Genomic DNA, 23,267 nt, shown 5'->3' on the forward strand with positions numbered 1-23,267 from the left:
TGAATGTTAGTGTTTGTGTGAACAGTAAAATACTTCTTTTTTTATATATAATTTATGACTATGTTTTTTAATAAGGCAAATTTCAATGGATTACTTTTTACTTTCTAATATAACAGTTTTAAACTAATTAGTGTTTGTCATAAGAATGTAAACTATATTTAAACTTTATTTTACTAACACTAAACTCAATACTATGTAAAAGTTTAAATTATGGTAAATTTATTTGAAATTTTCTTATAAGTCTCTATTAAAGTTGAACAAATTATTCTGACAACTACTTATTTTTAGTAGTATAAGTAAATTGAAAAGTAAAGCTATTGAATGAATTACAGTTAAAAATAATTTATATGGAAGATAGTACAATTTTGAACTTTTTAAAAAGTTTGAATGTGCTTCAGTGCTGCTTGGTATGTTTAAATTCTTTTGTATTTATACAGTTTAAATGGTAATTTTCACTAGTAGTTTTTGTTTATTACCTTTGTTTTTTTAAAAATTAGTTCTAGATAGTTTATATCGATTTTCATTTGGTTGTATAGAATGATATGAATTACATTTTATTTAATTTTCAATGTAAGTACGTTAAAAAATTCAAACCGTTTTTATGGTTATAAGTTCTTTTGTAAAATAAAAATGAAAAGACTTAAAAAAGAACACAACCTTTATAACATAAAGATATGTAAATAGTAATTTTTCAACCAGCAATAATTTCAATTCTTTAGATGTTAAAAAGTACTGAAATGAGCAGGATGATTTTTTGGTTCAATAAAAATGGAAAATAATTGTTTTTTTTTGATAAACTTGAATTGAGTCTTTGAGTAAGGGTATGAAAAATTTCTAGTTGACCATCCAGACTTACGAGAAAAAATCTTTTGCGGGTCGAACTTATTAAAACAATGTTTCAACGGGCCGAGTAATTTTGTAAAATTTACTATAAAACTTAAAATAAATTAAAGCAAACTGCAGTAAAGTCATCATTTATTTTTATTTTTATTTTTTTATAAATAGTATAATAATGAATACTTTGTAATGAAAATGATATTTAAAGTACATTTCACAATATTTCTCGTTAGAAAGTTCAAAGTTGTTTGTTCTTAACAAACTGTTCTCATTTTATAAAATAAGTGGCGGGCCAGACCAGTACTTCAAGTCCACCTCTTTTTTGAAGCACATTTAAAAAAATAATTTTAATAACATTTACTGGTTTCAACCACCTATGACTTCGTTAAAACACAGCTAAAAGATCTCTGTTTTAGCTTTTAATCACGACAATCTGTTCAGTATAGATTTTTTTTTAATCAAACTTTTATCGTTTTTAGTTTTTATTTAGTTTTATTTTAACAAGGTAAATAAGGTTTTTAAAACTAATCTAAAAAAATTAAAAACACTACAAACTTTAGGGAAATTGTTTAAAAAAGGTTTGATGTTAAAAAAAATTCTGCAAGTTTAGGTTTGTAAAATTTTTAAATTTTTATTGTAATAAAATTGCTCAATAAATAAACTAATTCAATAATTTAGAGTTCTAAAATGTTTAAAGATTTCGATAAAGTTCAATCTATGATACTAATACTATTTAGTTCTGCTTAAAACTAAAGTTCTTAGATAAAACTAAGATCAAACTTTAAAAGGCTGTAACAAAGTTTTTTTTTTAATCTTTGAGTAAAATTTACTGTTATTAAAAACTAACTTACTTTATTCATATTAATAATAGTTGTGATGCTCCAGCCTTGTGGATTTCAAATTGGTTTAGCACGAGGTACAAAAGTAGAAAATTCAAGAAGTGCTGTTTTACAACATAATTTTTTTTTTAATTTTCTTTAAATTTTTTTCTTATCAAAATGAATTTTTTTTTTCAAATTAATGAAAGTAATAGTTTTGTTTTTTAATAAATTCTAAGACAGTACGTGCAAACGAACTGAATAGTAAACGTAGAAAAACCAGCTCTTACTTAATTTAAGTTTAACAACTCATTACTACTTTTAGACTAAAATTTTTTGATCTAAATTTGTAATGTGATATACATCTTTAAGAGCTTCAAAACCCTGCGAAGAAATTGTATATTTTTTATTTATTTCAATTATCAAAAACTTTTTTTGATTTATTTTTTCACATTTTTGTGTAAGGTGGCTTAGGGATGAAGGTATATATATATGTATATATAGAACTAAAATACACAAAATAAACTTTTGCTTGGGACAGCTGTTTCTGCGTTTAATACGCGTCTTCAGCCAAATTGTATTCAATGAAAAGCAAACTTGTAAGTACAGCAATAAAATTATACAAAATTAGGTATTACGTAATAATAGAATAGATAGCGGATTTTAGACAAAATTATTAACATAGTTTTTAGATAAATTGTAATTTGTTTCTTTTGTTTAGAGATTCTGATTTATTAACTTTCAAAATTTCAATTTTTTTGATTATGTCTATATATATATATAGAAAATAAGGTGATTATTTAAACTTAATCACTTTCTACAGAGCCCACTTGAAGGGCTTTTAAATGATTTGTTAGGAAATTGCGATTTTCTGTTTACCAAAGTTTTACAGTTATGCTTTTTATTTTAAATTGAACTAGGTGAAGATTAAAGACAATCTTTTTTATCTTTATGAAACATATGTTCTTGAATTTTTAAATCGCGTTTTCTTAATAAATTATATATATAAACTATATATCTATATAAGATAAATCTTGTTTTGAAATATGCTAATTATTTGAAGGTCCCCCATTTTTTAATAGATCCAAAGTGTTTAAATGTTTCTCTTCAAAAATACAAGCTATTTTTTCTGTGATAAGTTTTTGAAAAGTAATGTAATTTGTCTCACTTTATAGACATTCCTCATTTTAAAAAAGACAGTCTTAGACAAGACATTAAACTGTATTCAAGTGTGTGCGAGTCGATAACCGAAAGATTTTCTAGTACACCAGGTCCTATGACTAGACTTCTTTTTGTCATTAAAAAACAATTATTTGATAAGGAAACATCTTTAGTAGAGAATAAGTATCAATAACTAAACTTGAGTTTTTTTTATTGTTTTTTTTTTGTAAAGTAAGTCTGGTTTTATATATAGTGATGTATAAAATAAAAGACTCAATTTTCCTAAAAAAAAGACTTTTCTTGGACAATGACGTTAAACAATACCCAAGTGGTAAAAGACTTTATAACCCAAAGGTTTCTTCTTACATAAAGTCTTTGGACCAAATATTTTATGGTTTTTTTTTTGTCGTTCAACAAACAATTACAATTTTTCAACTCTTTTTTTTGTTGTTAGGGGCTTAAATTTTTCTTTTAGTTTTTGAAAAAAAAATGTTCTAAAAACCTTATCAATAATAATTTGTCAACATAAAATGCTTTTGATAATTTTAATGTCGTAAAATTCATTAGGTATTTATTAATATTAAGTATATACATAGAATACATATACATTTTTATGCTGTGGTTAAAGTTTAAGTCATGTTCAAGTTATTTTGATTAATTAAGGTTTTTATAGCACCAGGATTGAACAAATTTATCTAACAAGAGGTTTTTAAGTAAGAATTTGTTATTTATTAAAAAACGGTAGCAAACTGAACTTTTTCTTCCTCAAAAAAACTTCATTAAGTTTATGTACAATGCCTGTACGTCCGTTTTATTAATATTAGTTTTTTGATTACTTTTAGTCTTTATTTAGAAATATTTACTTAAACTAAACTGCTGCTAATCTTGTTTAAACAGTACAACAAAACTTATTTCCATGACAAAATTTATTTTCCTAATGTTTCAGTTATGTAGTTATTCAGTAGTCACTTTTAATTTCAATTAAAATAAAGTCATAATTTCTGCTAATTGTATAGTTTAAAAAAAATATTGGAGTTGTTAGAACTCTTATAAATTTTGAGAATAATGAAGAAACACCTAGTAAGTGTAACAATTTTCTTTATAATTTAAACAATAAAAACTCTCTTAAATTACTTGATATATTTAAATTGCTTTTTTTCACTTAAACTTATTATAAGAAAGAATTGGCTTAAATGAAATATTAAGCTAAGTTTATCAATAAAACCAGGTTTTATTTTCTAATCTGAAATAGAAATACAATCGATGTATTTGGAAAACCCTGATTTAGACTGGGTAAAATTCAACACCAATATCCATTCAAAAACTTTAGCTTTAGCCGAAAGTAAATTTTAACTAGTCGATCTAAAAAGCTATTTTTTCTGTACACAGTTAATTTTTTTTAATAGCACTAAACTACTATACTAAGCAATAGTTAACTTCGGCAAAACAATTTTATTTAAATGTACTTACTTTTTTAGTTCGGAACATCTTCCAACTTAAAAGATAGTAAAACCACTGTGCTTTCGAATGGTAAATGTAGAAAACTCTTAACAGAAAAAAAATAAAAACTTAACTAAATCAAACTAAGTTATTATAATTAAGTTTTTTTTACAACACTTGACATACTTTTATAAATAATATGAATTACATATATATTTGCTTAACTAAAACAACTAAATTAGACCTTGGTATTAAAAAATATAAAAGTCAAATAAGTATTTAACAAACCTAATAACTTTAATACATTTACAGATGTAAAATATTGATATTTTTGTGGTTTTATAAATAAGAGGGTATAAGTTTTTAAACCGATTTATAGCTATAGATACACATTACAAATTTGACAATTTATTCTTTATTAATTATATTCGAGTTTAAAATTAATTATGTAAAACTTAATTAAGTACTTAAACACATTTTTTCATGCTGTAAAATTTTCTTGATACATTTAATTCTAAAATACTATTTTCAATGATGACAACTATATGTCAATCTATGGTTGTTTATAAAAAAAAACAATTTTTTCTCATAAGAAACTCTTCAATTTTAAAAAATGTCAAAAACTTTAAAACACAATTTTTCAAGTACAACAAGTATTTTCTTAAAGATATCACACATACAATAAAAGCAAATTAGTTTTCAACTACAGCAACACAACAAACCCTACAATCACTACGAACTAAATTATAAACAAAATCAATGAACATAAAACTAGTTGCAGAAAGTTAAATTTATACTTTTCATTAATAAACTAAATTATAATTTCAAAAAAGTACTTACTTAAGTACTTAATTACTCTATTGAAATTAGACAAAAAAAAGTTTGTCTTGATAACTTTGAAATTTTAAACTGCAAGTTTCTAAAAAACATGTTTTACAATTTTCAAACAAATAACAAAACAAATGACAAACCACATCTAGCACATAAAATCAACAGTAATTAAAAATAAACTTTTCGATATAATCAACTTCATCAAAAATTAACAAAACTTCATTTTAAACAGTAAAAATTCTAATGTAACAACAATTCAAGTCAGTTAAACAGATTTAAAAACTTTTCATTAGTTTTATATCTTCAAGACAAAAACAACAAAGTAAAAATTTTACATGTTAATAACATCAAACTGTCTAGCGTAAGAAGCAGCTAAAAGTGTTTATGATGAGTTCGATATTGTATTCGCCAAAAAAATGCTTTCAGCTTGCTAATTTTGACACAAGAGAACGATAATGTAAAATAAAAACAATAATCTTGATATGTTTATTTAAGTGTACTTTTAAGCACATCTCAAACAGTTACAACTTAATTAGTAATTAATAATACAACTCATATATACTAAAGGACGCTTTCTAATCAATTGTACATCTATAACTTTCGTGAGGTAGAAATTCACATACATCGATGAAGCTACGCCTCTAAACTATTTAGTTTTTGTAAAGATACTTTTTAACGAGCTATTTTCTCACGTGTGAGGCAGTTTGCTTTTCATGAGATAGACTTGTTTTTACTTTATGTAAGACGAAAAATAAAGCATGCTTTCTCTTTTAAACTCAAAAAAGTCACTTGTTTAAAAGAATCAACTTGAACTCTACACTTTTAACTTTTTATAAAACTTGAAACCAGAGGTAAGTAAGTATATATAGTTTTTATTATACTACATTTCTTATTATTAATTTACTATATAGTGTTTTATCATATAGTGTAGGTGAATATAACGTAATAAAACTATTTGGAATGAGCTTTTTTTCCAGATGGCTAATTTATGCCTAAAGATAATTTTTGATATATATAAAATTTCCAGTACAATTACTTTAAATTCAAAATTAAACTTTAATAAAAACAAAAAACAAATTCAATAGCACTTATAATATAATATTACAAAGTAGATTATAAAAAAATAACTATATAAGTACTAATATGATGAAGACATTTGTATAATTTTTGTATTGTCTAACTAATTTAATTTACTACAATTTTTAATCTTTTCTATAAACACTTAAGCTTTTTTAAACAACCGTAACTTCTAAAAATATAAATATTGTATACATAATTATATTTAATAAGTATTCTTTACTTTAATGTAAATAGATTATTTATATTTTCAAGTTTTCCTTAAAATATTCAAGAATTTATATTTAACTTTATTTATTATTGTAATAGTTATTGCTGTTATTATTTTGGCCTGAACTTACAAATATAACACTATCATTAATCAAAGACTCAGTTATTAATCTTTTTATAATAAATCTGTTAACTGTAAGTTAAACAGTTTCGTTGAAAAAACATGGTTTTCTTAAAACTTACCGAAAACATTTTGATAACAATTTACATGTTGTTGTGATTTTAAAACGCATTACACATTTGTGGCTGTCTATTGTGTCTATTCATAACCAAACTAGTATACATGACTCTTAACAAGTGTAAAATGATTTTTATAAATGATAACATAATTTAATCTTTGGACTTTCACAACCAAGCTTACCAAGCAGCGTGCCATCAAACAACCTTTTAAAATAAGTAGAACAATTTCAAGTTATCAAGAGAAAACATGCACACTACACTGTGTAAGAGGTGACAACGGTATTTTGTTTTTAAGCCTAAAGAGACCCTCCCGAGATCATGGTCTTCAAAAGTCAAGTTCTGTGACGTCACAAAGCTAAAATTTAAGTCGAACTCAAACGCAGAGTCGTAACGAAATCAGCAAAAAAGTCAGGTGAGTATAATTTTTTTTGCGAGGTAGAAGACGTCACAAATAAAAATGGAGAAAGAGGTATCAGAAAGAGAACGATACATCAAAAAATGGCGAGTAACTTTGCAAGTTTCAACTCAGAGGTACTTTTGTTTTTTCATAGCGATTTTGAATCTTTTAATTTTTTGGAACGTTTGAAACGCGAGGTCAAACGTAGAAGCGTCAGAGGAAGATAAAGCTCAAAGAAATATGAAAAATTAGTACCTTTAGCTTAACAGTTGTGATTGGAAATATTCCTATGACAATCTTGCTTAAAATAACCAGTAACTTTGTAACTTTTAGAAAGTTATCATAATTGTTACTTTAAAACATCTCACAAAGGTAGTTCAATGATTAAAAGGAAGCATTACAACTTTGCAAAACACAAGATATCTCGTATGCATCAACAAGTAAAAATAATTTTATCATAGCTTTCTGATAAAGGCAAAACAATACTGTTTCTCTAAATTTAACTTATAAAACGAACACTTTTTTTCCGGAGATAAATGTCTGTTTACCAATTTTTTTTATCAAACTGATCAGAAAGAGACAACCCGGGAATTACCGAAATCGATAACCACAATTTCACCGTTGGGCGAAACCGCCACGCCGGCGGGTCGGTCCATAACTTGCGCGGTATCCATGGCAACCTGCTGGTGGTTCGTCATGGTAACCCGGTCGAACACGGTCACCAGGTGCGTCCCCGGATCGGAGAATACCTGAACCCTAGAGTTCCTGGAATCTGCTACGACGATGTTCCCGTGCTGATCAACTGCTATACCCTGAGTTGGTAATTTATTTTATTTAGTTTTAAGATATAACTTATGAAACAAAAGTATTACTAATTAATCCTGAATTAAACTCAACTCAGTTAAAGTATTAATAACGCTTATGTAGTTCTTTAGAATCACTCTAATTTAGAATGCTAAAGTAAGCAAAAACTTTATTCAAACCTGTGGCCTTCAAACGTGTCAACAGATGAATACTAAACATTACTTATATAGCAAATAAGCACAGTAATCTTTTTGATGAGTACGCATTTCTTAGGCACGCACTTTCGGGCTGCGTTCAAAATGCGTACTCAAGAAGAAGATTTCTGTGTTCAGTGACATTTACAAACAAGCAAGGTTTTATGGCAATTGTTAACTGAAACCGTGGTACAAGCACACGTTATTACACGAACCTGCGGCCTCCGGAACTGCAGGTAGTTTCCGCCTTCTCCCCCCACGAACCTGGCCTGCTGCATGTTCGCTTCCACGATGACCACCCTGTGCAGGTTGAAGTCGGTGACCGCCAGCCTCCCGTCGGCCAACCACGCCACTCCGCGCGGCGCGTCGAAGTACCTTCTGCGGTCCACTGTGTTTAAATTGTGCCAGTGTGAGGACTGAATGACATGTGTGGGGGTTTTAACAAAAGTTCAACAGTGTTAGTGTTGTGTAAACCTGTGCAAAAGCTGCGCACAGAAAATTATTTTAAAAAAATTACTGTGCACATTATGAAAAAAAAAAATTTAAAGGTTATATTTGTTACGGTTTGGAAGCATTGTAATATAAATAAGGCGGTAAACAATCAAAATCTACCCGTGTTCAAATTCCACCGGCGTTCAAAATCCACCCAACTTTCCTTTATTTATTATTTTTTTTTTTTACTATCACTGTTACCCTTAAGCCTTACCCTCGATCGGTAAGCGGTTCTCGAATTTGACTGGGTGGATTCTGATCAGGTGGATTTTGTTCGGGTGGATTTCGAACGTGTCCCAAATAAGGCTGTAAAAATTGTTAATTTATGGTATAGTTAGTTCTTTTCAATAGAACCTTATCAGAAAACATTTCCTTAATATTAAACATTCTGTGCATAGTAAAATAATTTCTGGTCAGGTATTTATGGTGTAAGGAGTGAATATTACACCATAAATATTATACAAGCGTGGTTTTATAAAATGTATTCAGTATTTCTCTAAACTGATTGTAAAAGTATAGTTATAAAAGTCAACTGCACTCTTTTAAATTAGGTTGATTAAAAAGACCTGCTTTACTAAAATAACCAAACTATACTTTTTCAACCGCACAAACAAACACCGTTCAAAAACAATCAGAAAAACTGTATTTTAATAAAAAACCAACATAAAATTTATTGATTCGTGAATTTATTTACAAAACATTCTTTAACTCATATTAATTATTAATTGAGTGAAACTTTTTGCACAAATAAACTCACAAATCAGTAAATTTGTAATTATTTTCCCCGGATGCAAGCTGAGAGCTTCGATTGTCATTCTTAAAACAAAACAACGAAACTAACGGGCGGAATCGAACCCGTACTTGGCGATGAACCTGCCGTTTCTATCGAACACCTGCACGCGGTGGTTCCTGGTGTCGGTGACCGCCAGCCTGCTCCCGTCCTTGCTCACCGCCACGTCCCACGGGTAGTTGAACTGACCCGGTCGCGATCCGTGCCCGCCGAACTGCAGCACGAACCTCCCCTCGAAAGTGAACACCTGCGTTGGAAATTGGGTTGGGAGTTGAATTTGTTTGACACCAAAGTGTGGGCAGTAAATTGCATTTAATCATTATTTAAACTAACAAAAACAAAATAAAAGTAACTCATTGAAAATTACTGGTCGATTTTATTCGAACTTATTCACAAACCTGAACCCGGTGGTTGTCTTTATCCGCAACCACGACGTTTCTCCTGTCGTCAACAGCGACACCCGCCGGCCGGTTGAGCATTCCCGCTTCGCTGCCCAGCCGGCCGAACTTGTGCAGAAAATTCCCCTCGCTCGAGAACACTTGGATGCGGTGGTTGGACCTGTCCGCTATTATTATGTGACCCTGGGAAATTATTTTAAAATATTTTTGGCTGTTTGCATTTGAAAAGAAGGCAATTAGATTTAAAACTACATGTTTAATTTTAAAAAACAGGGTGATATTTTTAATTGTGCAGTTCAAACTTGTTGGAATTTAACTACTAATAAGACAACTATAAACTAGATAAATATAATTTAAAAACTCTTATAAGGTTTTTTGATTTTTTACGTTAGATATATATAATAACCAACTATTTTAAAATTTCAAAAAAGCCTTAATGATTAAGTAAATCACCAGACAGTTTTATGCAGTTTATTAAGAATACAGTTATTTTATTTGAGAATGTTGCAAACAAGTATTGTATAAAATTCAACCAGTAAACTAATAAAATGTAATATTGAAAACCATTAAGTTTTTGTTTGTGGTTTTTATGAACCTAGCTGACTGGTAAAGTATTAAAAACAGCAAAGTATTAAATAAACTTGCTTAAGTAGCTAAAAGTTTTTAAATACCGTAAATTATAAAAAAAAACATGATAAATGTGGTTATGAATTTAAATAACTTATAAATAATTTTCCTTCTATTCAGTATTTAAATACAGTTTTATTAAGTAAATGTACTAACTTATTATTCTACGTATTACCGGTATCAGTGAGGTAAAATCTGACCTTGCAAAATATATAATATAACAGTAAAATGTTGGTTATATTATAAAAACTAAAACTTATTCATGCATTTGAAATATGATTTTATTAAATGAAGTTATTTTAAATCTAAAATTTAGGTTTATAATTAATACTTTCAATTGTTAGTAATACATAAGCTATTAAAAGTTAACAATTGTATTTGAAACACGCCTCAAACTTAAAACCCAAAAAAACTTTAAGGCTATCTTTGCATACAACAACCTAGTTAGAGTACAGGTAAAATCACAAAACAAAGTATAACAAAATACAATAATTTATTTGTAACATAACAAATGACAAAACAAAATTCAACAACCCACTTCAACACACAACTCAGCAACAAACGTTAAAAGTAGCAAAAAGAGCACAAATTCAAACCACAATAAAAAAAATCCACTTGATATCTGCACAAACTGAACTTTTCACATTAAACAGATTAACTTCAATCAGCTTCTTAATTGATTTGTTTAATAAAGCGATTTTCGCTAAATTTTAACGTAAACTTTATCTTAAAGAGCTTGATTTTACTTTCAAGTTAATTCTGAGAAAAATGTACTTTTAAAAAGGATCTTCTAAACAGTAAAAATGTGACTAGCAAACTTAAAACTAAGGTTCAATCTGGATAAAACATAAACATTAATCACAAAAGCATAACTTGTCTTATTTAAACTAATTAATAGTAGTACTTTATTAAAAATGGTTTTGAAAATTACACAGGCATTTTGAAAAACAAAATATTTGCAAAAACCTGTATGTGTTTTCAAAAATTTTTCAATACCGTTTAGTAATAATACCTAAATTTTTTTTTATTAAGTGTACTTTCGTAAATTAAATGTAATTACTAATCCAAGGTCGAAACGTGAGAACAAACTTTACCATGCACTAATTTAAACTTTCTAATCACAGAACATTTTTAATCTTACTTTTCCTGTCTGTGAAAAATGAAAGATTAATTTAATTTAAAATTTATAAAAAATCTAAATTCTGACAAACTCATGATAATTTTTTAGTATTTTAACTTGCTAACAAAAATAAGTTGAACGTTATAGTTTATTGTCTAAAAAGGTTGAACAACAAAACTATACAAACATAAATAAACAAAAAACCTGTAAAAAAAGAAAATGAACTTTTTTAAGCTATTTTTTTTTTCTTTTTAACTCAATATACTTTTAACTTACTTCAATAGTAACTATCAAATGACTTAACTTGAATTCAAGGATAAAAATCACAAATTTATTAATCCGTGAAATTATCATAAAACAATGTTGCATTTTTATAAAAAGTAGAATGATTGAACTCCTCAGTCAAACCCAAATATAATTTAATTGTATGATTTGATTAGAAAAAGCACAAAGAAAACAAAACTTTAGTGGAATAATCTTAACAACTAAACTTACGTAAGTAGATTTTAGTTTATTTAAATATATATACTACTTTTTGAAATGTGAATTTTTTTAAAGATAAACATATATATACATGTCATGTTATCATTTCAACCCTGGAAATTCAAACAAACCATGTGATCGGTGGTGATTCCCCACGGCCTGCAAACTTGCCCGTCCATTTCTCCCTCCCCACCCAGCACCACCCTGCCCACCCTCTGCTTGTACTCCACCGCCCTCCTCGCCTCTATCAAGTAAGGGGAGTTCCCCACGTCAACGCCCCTGCACCGCACTCTGACCAGGTGCTTTCCTGAATTTGTTATTTTTATTGCAGAGTAAACAACAACAAAGATAAAAGTAAAATGCTTGGATGGCTTCTAATGACATAGAAGATTAAACTATTGCGTACATTTTATATTTAAAATTTAATTAAGAACCCATAGTATACTAAAAACTTTGAAAACAGATGTTATAATCATTCTATTTATAAATATACTTTGAAACATAAGCTTATAACTTTTCTTATAATATAAATAATAAAATTTTTATGCGAAAATTATTAAACTTTTATGTGTGTTTTTTAATGAACTTGATATTTTATATTAATTTTCAATAAAAACTGATAAATAAAGATGCTACAATTATCTTTGTCAGTAAAACATTTTTATTAAAATAAATCAAAAACCTTCCTGCAGCAGCTTGAAGTTGAAAAGGATGACGTTGTTCAAACTGGGGCTCCTCTGGAGGGCGCACCTGAACTCCTGGTTGTCACCCGGTCCCGAAACCGTGGCAACGAACTTGCTCAGATTGTAGTTGGACTTCGCCTTTCCCAGGTGGTCTCTGTGAAACAAGTCGACATTTATTATAATTTTAGTGAAAAACATCAAGTTTCAGTAAATAACGTAATTTTAGTATAATTTTATTATATTCAGGGTTGTCAAATGTTTATGGCAAATTTTCTCCAGGTTTTCAAAGTTTTCTCCAGGTTTTTATAAGTACACATTTTTGAGTCTGTTTTTAGTTTAAAGTTAAGTTTAAGGTAATAAACTGGGTTAAATAGTATAAAAACACTGAAAAGATATTGTAAAGCTACTCTAAATGTGTTTTTTTAATAAAAAAATATTGGATGATAACAACAATTTTATCTATATGATAGATTTTTTGTGTCAAATCGAAATTTTACTACTTAAAATGTTGAAATTGCTAAAAATTAAAGGTTTTTCCAGGTTTGTTTTCAAAATTTCTCAAATTCCAAGTTTTCTAGATTTTTAGCCTAATTTGTCAAATTTCAGATTTTTCCAGGTTTCCAAGTTTTTTGTCAATCCTGTATAATGTAATTTAAGTATAAATAGTTAGTATTTTTGTATAAATTTTGTATACTGTAATAAAAAAAATTTTGAAAAAAAAAGTATTGAAATATAAAAAACTTGCATCAATTTCAAAACTTATTATTATCAACATTTTCTGATCACTTAATTTAATACTTACTTTACATGCACTACAAAGTAAAGAAGCGCCCCGCAAATTGCATGGCAACTGTTACCACCTTCCCTGGCAACCTTGCAGTTTTTCGCCAAAACTGAGCTGACAACGTCCCCAACTGTCACTAGGCGATTGTTGTTGGGGCAGAAGATGATTTCCGAGTCTTCGTTGGCACGGTAACAGTCCAGTTTTCTCAGGGACGCCAAGTTGCTCTGACATCTTTGGTACTCTATTTTTTTTCATTACAATTAATTAAATTTTATTTTTTTGTTTATATTTTTTGCTTTTGTAAACAGTATAACTGCTATTAAACTCTTCTATTTCTAGTTTATTTACATACTTTCACGTGAATAAAAATTTGATGTAGTTACATGCTATTTAAGAACTTACTATAATGTAGAACACTTTTTTATAAAAAATATTATTCAGGCTAAAAATAATTAAATAAAAGGATCTTTTTATAATATTAAAAATGGTTAATTAACTTTATTTAGGGGTAGGGAGTACTTGGGTGATGTTTGCTGGACTTATGAGCCCATATGATTTGTATGTGTCTTTCCTTTAGTAAGAAGAATCTGAAAAAAAAAATTCAAAAAAATAGCATGCTTGCAGCTTAAAAAACTAATTTCAACCCCAAAAATCACATACTTTTTGATTTTTTGACTAAAACAATAATAAAATCAATTATACATGTCCTAGACTTATAACTTATGTCTTAAATGAAAGTGGTATACTTATCAACATATATTTAAAGACATATTGACTACTTTTGATGTATTGTGACGTCATAATTACCCTAAGTATGCAAAATTTGTCTGTAAAATGTAGGAGTAGGGAGTACAGCACATTTTTTAGGTCATATTGTAAAATTCAACTAAGTAAATATAATTCGGTTTTGTTTTTGCTAAGTTAAAAAGAGTCTAAATTTTTTTTTATAATTTTGCAAAGAAAAAAGTTGCTACCCAAAAATCAAAAAATATGTGATTTTTGGGGTTGAAATCAGTTTTTTGGGCAGCCACTTTTTTTTTGCAAAACTATTTAAAAAAAATTTGGTACTTTTTAACTAAGCAAAACACATTTAAATCATATTTACTTATTTGAATTTTACAATATGACCTAAAAAATGTGCTGTACTCCCTATCCCTACAATTTACAGACAAATTTTGCATATTTAGGGTGATTATGACGTCATTATACATCAAAAGCACTTAATATGTCTTTAAATATATGTCGATAAGTATAAGCTTTCATTTATGACATAAATTATAAGTCTAGGACATGTTTAAGTAATTTTATTACTGTTTAAGTCAAAAATTCGAAAAGTATGTGATTTTTGGGGTTGAAATTAGTTTTTTAAGCTGCAAGCATAATTTTTTTTTTGAACTTTTTTTATAGAATCTTCTTAATAAAGCAAAAAAACATACAAATCATATGGACTTGAATGAATATTACAATATGACCAAAAAAATGTGCTGTATTCCCTACCCCTACTTTATTGTGGAAAGATATTTACAAAAACTCTTATTTTAAACACTAATACACCACTTTAATAGCTCAAAAATCTCTTTATAGAATTTGACAATTTAAGTCTAAATTCACAAAAATATTCAGAAAATTTCAAAGTGTAAACAAACCTGAAAACAGATTAACAGTGAAGTCATTAACATTGAGAATGTTTTGCAATTTGCTCAAAATTTTTTCCACATCAACACAAGTTGCATCTATTGTTTCAGTTTGTTTTTCAAGAATTTCCAGTTTACTCTATTTTAAAACAAACTAGTTGTTAGTAATATAATTGCACATATTGAATAATTAGATCATTTGAAAGACAAAAAATTAGCAGGATTAGAAGTGAAAACTTAATTTTGAGTAAAAAACTTCAAACAAACCTTCTCTATTGACTCAATTTCTTTAAGAGCTTTTTGTTCCATTTGTTGTACTTGCACATGCAGTATCCTCGCCGTCTCAGCAATAAGCTTCTTCTGCTTGATCGAGTTGAAGCTGAGCTGCTTCTCCGTCAACTGCACTTCGCTCTTCGACTTGTTTAAAGACTTTACCAGCTCTCTGTTTCGTAAACGACTTTAAATGTAAGCTGAGTTTGATTTTTTTTAAGTATATGAATTCTTGGTTTTCAATTACAAAAACTTGTGTATTTCAAATATGAAAAGCAAACTTTTGCTTTGTCGAGAATGAAGTTGCTACTAATCAGATTTTCTCAGCTTACTGTTTTGTAAATAACTTTAAATTGAAGCTGAGTTTGATTTTTTTAAGTATATGACTGCGTGGTTTTCAACTACAAAAACTTGTGTATTTAAAACATGAAAGTAAACTTTTGCTTTGTCGAGAATTAAGTTGCTACTAATCAGATTTTCTCAGCTTACTGTTTTGTAAATAACTTTAAATTAAATTATATTTTTAACACTTTAACGACTGCTTGGTTTTCAACTCGTAAAAATTGTGTATTTATAACGTGAAAAGTAAACTTTTACTTTGTCGAGATTTTTGTTACTACTAATAAAAACAAACTGCAACAAAAAAAAAGGAAGCACTAAACAAACTATGCATAAATACTTTGTGGTACATGTTTGAATAACCTAAAATAACATAAGCTAATAAATTAATATGAACTAGTTTTTGTGTACTTATTGCATTAAGTAAGTTCAAGTGGTAAAACAGTTACATATAGACTTTATTGTATAAAAAACTGATTCAGGTCTTTAACATTTCCAAATGACAAATTTCTTAATATAACTTTAAAGTATATATATATACACTTTAATCAAACTATAAACTTACACGTTTATTTTGTGAGTTATAAAACGTTTTTAAATTATATTAAAAAAATTGTTATTTGGAAATGTTAAACACCTGAATCAGTTTTTTATACAATAAAGTATATTCTATAACATAACTATACACAATATCTGTTTATCAAATAACAATTTTCATCATATTACTATAAGTTTGTAGTAGTATTATTTCTAAATCACAAATATAAAATAAATCTAAGTAACTAATAACAAACTGTAACTTTTCTTAGAGTAAAATAGTTTATACTTTAAGTTTAGCTTAACTATATAAAACTATATAATAAATTAAAAACTAGAGTACTTGAATAGTAAGTAAAACTTTATAAGATTAAAATATACTTTTACACCATTTGTTTACAAGTAGTGAATATTAAATTAATATTAGGTACAGTCACCTATACGTACATTGTGTTTACAGAAAAAACGAGAGGTAGCAAAACACCTGCTTTATTAGCTGCTTTCTTATAATACGATTGATTAAATACAGCTTGGATAGAACTAAACTCTTTTTTGAGCTTACAAAAATATTTTTCATAATTGTACATATATGTGAAAAGTTTAAAATACTTTTTTATGTGAATACATAATATTTTTTTCTACTTCTTCCCTTTCCAACCTAAGATTAAACTTGTCTTGAATGGTATAAGAGAAAGATTTTTTTAAGAGTCAAGACAATTTGGTATAAGTTAGGCAAGGAACAAATTAGCTACAAGAAGAGATTTATTGATTTGAAATGAAACCTTGTGTCAGAAATATTGGGAGGAATTTAAGATTGTACCTTGTTTGATTTATAGGTATGAAGGGGCAGCTAAGACAACTAAATTATAAAGAAGAAAGCCTTACAGTTCAAAAGATTACTTATGGAAAGCACAAACGAAAAATGTAAAAATCTCAATTTTATCAAAAATCTATCTCCTCTTTCGTTTTTATTAATATTTACTTTAAACTTATTGAAATGAATAAAAAATAATTTTGTTGTTATAAATAAATACACACAATAATTGTAGAAAATTTAAGATTATTTTTTAATATTTTTCTGAGCTTTTGAGAATTATAGAATGAGTAACTAAACGAGAGTGCATAACCAAACAAGTGCGTAGATTTGCAGGAGGTGACTGTATATAACTTTTTTCTCTCTTAAAGTTACACTGAACTTTTTTGCTTTGTAAATGATGTTTTACAACAAATTACTTTAAAAAATATAAATTAAGATAGAAGATCAAAATAATTTTTAAAATTTTAAAATTTTCAACTAACATGGCTCCATTTCTTGTGAGCATGACATTTACTTTTGTTGTTTTGAATGTGTCTTTTAAGGAATCTATGCTGTGGTAGGCATGCTCGTTTCTCGTGCATAGTGGACATACCAACTGAAATAATTGTTTTTTTAGTTTGGTACTAATTATACTACTGATTTTTAAATTTGCTGAAGTTGATAAAAAAAGAAAATTATAATTAAAGATGATTAATTAAACTTTGTAAATTGTGCTTTGTTGTATACAAATACAATTATTGATTTTTTTTTACGAATCATTGAAACAAACTAATTAAATGTTTAATTACATTCTTTAAAAGTATTTTCTTACATAATTTACTACTAGATCAAAAATACTGAACTATTAATAACCTGTAAGCAAATTTGAAATTTACTATAACTACACAAAGTTAGATAAATCAACATTTTTTTTTCTTAGAAAATGGTTTTCTATAACATAAACTAATTACCTTATTACAATCTTTGCAAAACTGGCTGAAATATTGGGAATGTAGTTTGCACATTGTTGAATCATTAGAAGTCAAACTACTACTATGAACATTGCCATTGTTACCCATCATGTTTTTGCTGCCCAAACTGCTATGGTAACCGTTGCTACCATCATTGTGCATGTTGCTACCATTGTAATTGTAACCAGCTATGTTGTTGTTATTTTGCGGGTTCAGCACTGCACTATCGAACAAAGCATTGCTTAAATGGTTTGAATTTCCTAAAAAGTGCCTGAAAGCAGATGAGCCGCTGGACTGGTTGCTATGGTAATCATTGCCAAGCAGGTTTGTTGTTGGGGAGTTGTTCTGTGGAGTTGTGAGTGTGTCCAAATTCAACAGTTGTGATCCATTGGGTACATCAATGTTTTCACTCAACAACTGTGGATCATATATGTATAAATAAACTTTTATTTTACATCAAAGTTTAAAAGTTGTACAACATTCACATAAGCATGTACTGATTATTTAAGCAATAAAATTAAGTTATGAAACATACACTAAACACTCTAGTAAATTCATTATTTTTTATACTTTTCTTCTTTTATCAAAACCCATATGAATTGCTATTGATGTTTTTTTTTTTATGCTAGAATGTTTAAAAAAACAAAAACATTATTTAAGCATTTACAGTTTTAAAAACTTACATACTGGCTAGCTTAGCAACAACAAAAAAACTCACATTATTTATTTCAGCTTCACGTAATGTAAGGTTATCAAAACAATCGTTTAAACTTGTATTGAGATTACCACCTTGCCAACTTTCCATTGATTTTTATGTTCAAAAGGCAACTTTTTTGGTTTGACAACAAAAAAAAAACCAACTGCAAATATTAATTAGTTTTTAGATATGTTTTTGAAACAAAAAAAATACTTATAAATTACTATTTTTCTTTATATTTATTTGAAAGATAAATTTAAAATCACAATATAACTTTGTAACTATCCTATTTATATGATTGATAAATAAGCAAAAATATTTTTGAATCTAATAAATAATTAGATATGTTTTTGAAACAAAAAAAATACTTATAAATTACTATTTTTCTTTATATTTATTTGAAAGATAAATTTAAAATCACAATATAACTTTGTAACTATCCTATTTATATGATTGATAAATAAGCAAAAAATTAGCTTTATGATGTTTTTTATGAGTTTTTTAATGAAGTTTGGGAACCTTTTAAATATGTTTTATACATTAGAAGGAGTAATTGACAACAAATATACAAATAAGCTTTTGATCTTTTATAAAAATAAAACAGAAATTCAAAGAACCCAACCAACTTGAGGCATACTATGTAGGGTAGCTGTAAATTTTGCACAAGAAAACTTTTGCACAAGTAAAAAGCAACATAAAATACACATCCCCATTAAGTATGCACCCACAACCTTAAGTACTAAACCGTGTAAAGTACATCTTAATATGTTTCTGTTTTGTTTATTTCAAGATTCAATGTGTACTTAACACGTACCTGACATAACTAACACGAATACATACCTTTCTAAGAGTGTATTTTGTACAAAAGTGTCCTATTTTATAATATGTAAGTTCTTAGCTTTAAGTTTTTATTCATGCAGTAAATTTTACTTACTTTGCAAGGATAAGAACAAACAATTTAAACAATGTAATAAAGTTCAAGCTGTGATAGACTGTCACTGCAACCAGTAATAAAGACTGCTTATTTTTGGTTAACTTTTTTGTATTGTTTCATTCTTAAATATGGCTATTACTGAAATTTTTTTAATTTCAAGTATAAGCAAATAAATTTAAGTTGTAATTTAGAATTGAAATTTTTTATTTTCTAAAGTCAATGGACTATAGTGTGAAGTATATATAATTATACTGATTGTAAATAAAGTATAAACTCTATATTTTCATAATTATTTTTAATAGTCTTTATACTAATTTTTTTGCCACTGGTATTTAAGAAACTTCTTCTAGGTTTTTGATTTTCTTCAAGGTATTTGATGTTTTTTTTGTTTTTTTTAAATGGAAAAATTTAATTTGAAAACCAGTAATAATAAAAATAAAATAACATTTATAATACTTAATGATATTTTAAATGTATTTTGTTAAAATCTAAACTATAAAAATAAAATTATTAACTAACAGGTTTTTTTTCTATTCAAATTTTTTTTTTTTATTAAATTATTCTGTTTTTTTTTTTTTAAATTCCAAGTGTTGTCTAGGTCTGTTTCAATAAATATAATACTTTAGCTTTATCCAGGAGTTTTTGCCAAGATTTTTAAATTCCAGGTTTTTCCAGGTATCCAAGTAAAATCACAAGCCTCTAAATTGATAACATAAAATTATTAAGAGTATTTTTTTTAAATGATACATAAATAACTTTTTGGTATGCAATAGATTTTTTAGATTTTAATAAAATTTCATTGTTAAATATGTAAATATTGTTTTAGATTACTAGTTTTTTTAAGTTTTTTAGTGATTTTGTTCAAAATTCTAAGCTTATTTTTTAATTTATTGACTTCCAGGTTTTTCCAGGACTCCAAGTTTTTTTGTCAACTCTGCCTCTTCAACTATTATCAAAAAAATGTTGGCTCATTTATTATCAATAGATTTGAAAACAGGTGCTTACCTTAATCTCAAATATATAAAAAATGTTTTGTTAGTTTAAGTTACATTTTTTTGGTTAACAATTTTAATATAGTTCAAAATTAAAAGTTGTATGAAAAACATTAAAATATATTTTTAGCCTGATGACCAGGCTTATTGGACCATAACTGTGGGCGTAAACGCCTTCTTCCTCCACTAATTGTTAAATTAATCTCAAGAAGTTGTAGTAAACATGAACCCTGTTAACCTGTATTTGAATATGCATTCTAAAACAAAAATGGTCAGTGTGTTTGTTGGCCGAATAAACTCACCGATGATTGAGATGTAATACGTTCAGCATTATTTTAAAAAAGACTAAAGTTGTTTCAAACTCATTTTGAAGCATGATTAATATTTTACTAAAATATTCTTATTTTTATGACTAACAAAATAACAGCTTAAAATAATATAATATTATAATTTAAATTGTATAGTTGTGCTAATAAAAAAAATAGTTTTAGATAAAAAGTGTTTTTTTTTATAAACTTAATTTCCTTGTAAAAATACTTAGTAATCTTTTTTTGAGGCTTTAAATCTCTTTTTTAAGATTTTGGCACGTCTAAGTTGGTTTATGAACAACAGTAAGTTTTTATTTTTAGTAAGTTTGAAATATTAATAAGAGTTGATAAGTGGTTTTACGAAGATATTTATATGTAAAACAAAATCACAATTTAACTAAATTAAAATAAAAAGATTGTTTAGTTAAACTTTAACATTGCAAGCACAAATATTTTGTTTCTAAGCTTATTAACTTTCAGTAAATAAAGTGTTATCTATAAAAAATTAGACCAATTATATATTGTACAGTTTGAATAAATCATCACGTTTTATCACGTACAATTATTTAATTGCTAATAAAATTAAACGATAGCACAGTCAGTTTGTAAACAAAACAAAACATGCACTTTCAAAAAATATGATTTTTAATTTACAAGTAGCAGCTTCAAAAAAGTATTAACCATCAAAAAGTATAAACATATACTTAACTCTAACTTTTTCGTTTATCTTAAACTTATTCAAAAACTATTATTTTGCACTTTATGACTTTAAAATTGTTATATTGTTTGTTTAAATGAAGTATACACTTGAAAAAACAATTTTCACAGCAACTGGGATAATAGAAGAAATCACATGCTTGTTGTTTACAACAAAATAGTCACATGAGCAAAGTGCTTTCCACCAAATACTATACTACATAGTAAAAATGAGAAATAATTTTCAATTGGAAACTTTTTTGCACTTTTACTAATTTTTCCGCCAGTTTATAATGCTCTCAAGATTCCAGCATTAAATGTATTTTTTTGTATTAAATTTGTTATTTCGAAAACAAAGTGTTTTTAAAGCTTAAGTGTTTGTTTAGAGTAACGCATTACAACAAAAAAAGTATTTTTTGGGAATAAAAAAAAACTTTAAACCATATAAAAGGAACTGACAAGGTAAGTAGTTTTAGTTGGTATCTCACATTAACTTTTTTAAAGAAGTTGATACTTATGACTTTAAGAGTAACTAATGTATTTTTGAAAAAATAAAACATACTATAAGTTTGAAAGGATAATTTAGCTTATTTAAAATAAAAATTAAAAATTCTAATTTTGGAATAGTTGATTGATACTTTTTTTAGAATAAAAAGTATAGAGTATTAACACACTCCACTTTTTTAACACTTTTGTTACGCAAAGAGCAATAAAACTAGACTTTTCTTTATCATGAAGCATTACTTATTCAAGTATCATTAAAAAAAGTCTTATTAAAAGTTAACAAGATTTATTCATACTAAACCAGGGGTTAGCAGGCATTTAGTGTTGCGGGCAAAATTGAATTTAGTAAATATATTCTGGCTGCAGTTTTAGTACTTCCTATTCATAAGGCTTCCCTGAAATATCCAGTATAAATTCCAAACCTCCCTTGAAAGATGCCAAATACTTTTTTTATTTCAAGCTCCAGATTATCTGGTGTTTTGCTTTGCAGGCTGAATTTTACCTTCCGCAGGCCGCATCCCATTAACAACAAAAGCATGCCCACGGGCCGTTTTTTTCCGACCTTTGTAATTGAAGCGAAGTATTCATTTTTTTACTCAAGTTATAAACTTTTTAAGTGTTTACCGTTTTTTTAGTTATATTAGTGCTACTTTTTTTATTAAACAGTTTTTCGTATCATAATAATTTAGTTCGTCTAAAGTACAACCTTATAAAAACTCAATAATCTGCATGGATGTTGACACTAAAGTGTCTTTTTTGTAAAGTTGTTTTAAAAATTATCCTTAAAAATAAAGTTTTTGTAACCATTTTTCTTTCCTTAACAATATTTATTAACTTTTTAACTTAAGCTACTAGTTAAATATAAACAGTGTAAAATTATTTTATCGTTAGAAAACAAAAAATAAAAACTATTATTTAGTATAACTTTAGTACTTAAACTAAAATACTGACAAATATATCTTAAATAAAAACTAAAAAAAAACTCGTATATATTGTTTATTGAACGACAAAAAAGTTGCTCAAAATTTTTTATCCTAGGTCCTTCATAGCTATATTCGTTCTTATTGCTTTTGTTACAAAGCTAAAAAAAAACAAGCACTGAAGTTTTTGAACTAGAAACGAATCACTAAATCCAATAGAGCATATTTTCCGGCGTACACTTGTGTGAGGTCTTCAGATGGTAGTGCATTTGTTGAACGCTTG

General features: G+C 27.0%; 1 pseudogene across 1 annotated transcript; it reads right to left on the reverse strand.

The window, feature by feature from the left end:
• Nucleotides 1-5,519: 5,519 nt before the first annotated feature.
• On the reverse strand, nt 5,520-18,772 carry LOC145830265 (uncharacterized; annotated as a pseudogene). Its single transcript, XR_014369635.1, has 12 exons — nt 18,652-18,772; nt 17,934-18,350; nt 17,466-17,578; nt 15,288-15,462; nt 15,033-15,159; nt 13,405-13,627; nt 12,602-12,756; nt 12,051-12,226; nt 9,690-9,872; nt 9,339-9,538; nt 8,225-8,387; nt 5,520-7,823 (listed from the first exon to the last, which is right to left on the reverse strand). The product of XR_014369635.1 is annotated as an uncharacterized LOC145830265 (transcript).
• Between the last annotated feature and the right edge of the window lie 4,495 nt (nt 18,773-23,267).

Source organism: Thalia democratica, chromosome 2 (assembly GCF_965202585.1).
Source record: "Thalia democratica chromosome 2, ktThaDemo2.hap1.1, whole genome shotgun sequence".
NCBI classification, from domain to species: domain Eukaryota; kingdom Metazoa; phylum Chordata; class Thaliacea; order Salpida; family Salpidae; genus Thalia; species Thalia democratica.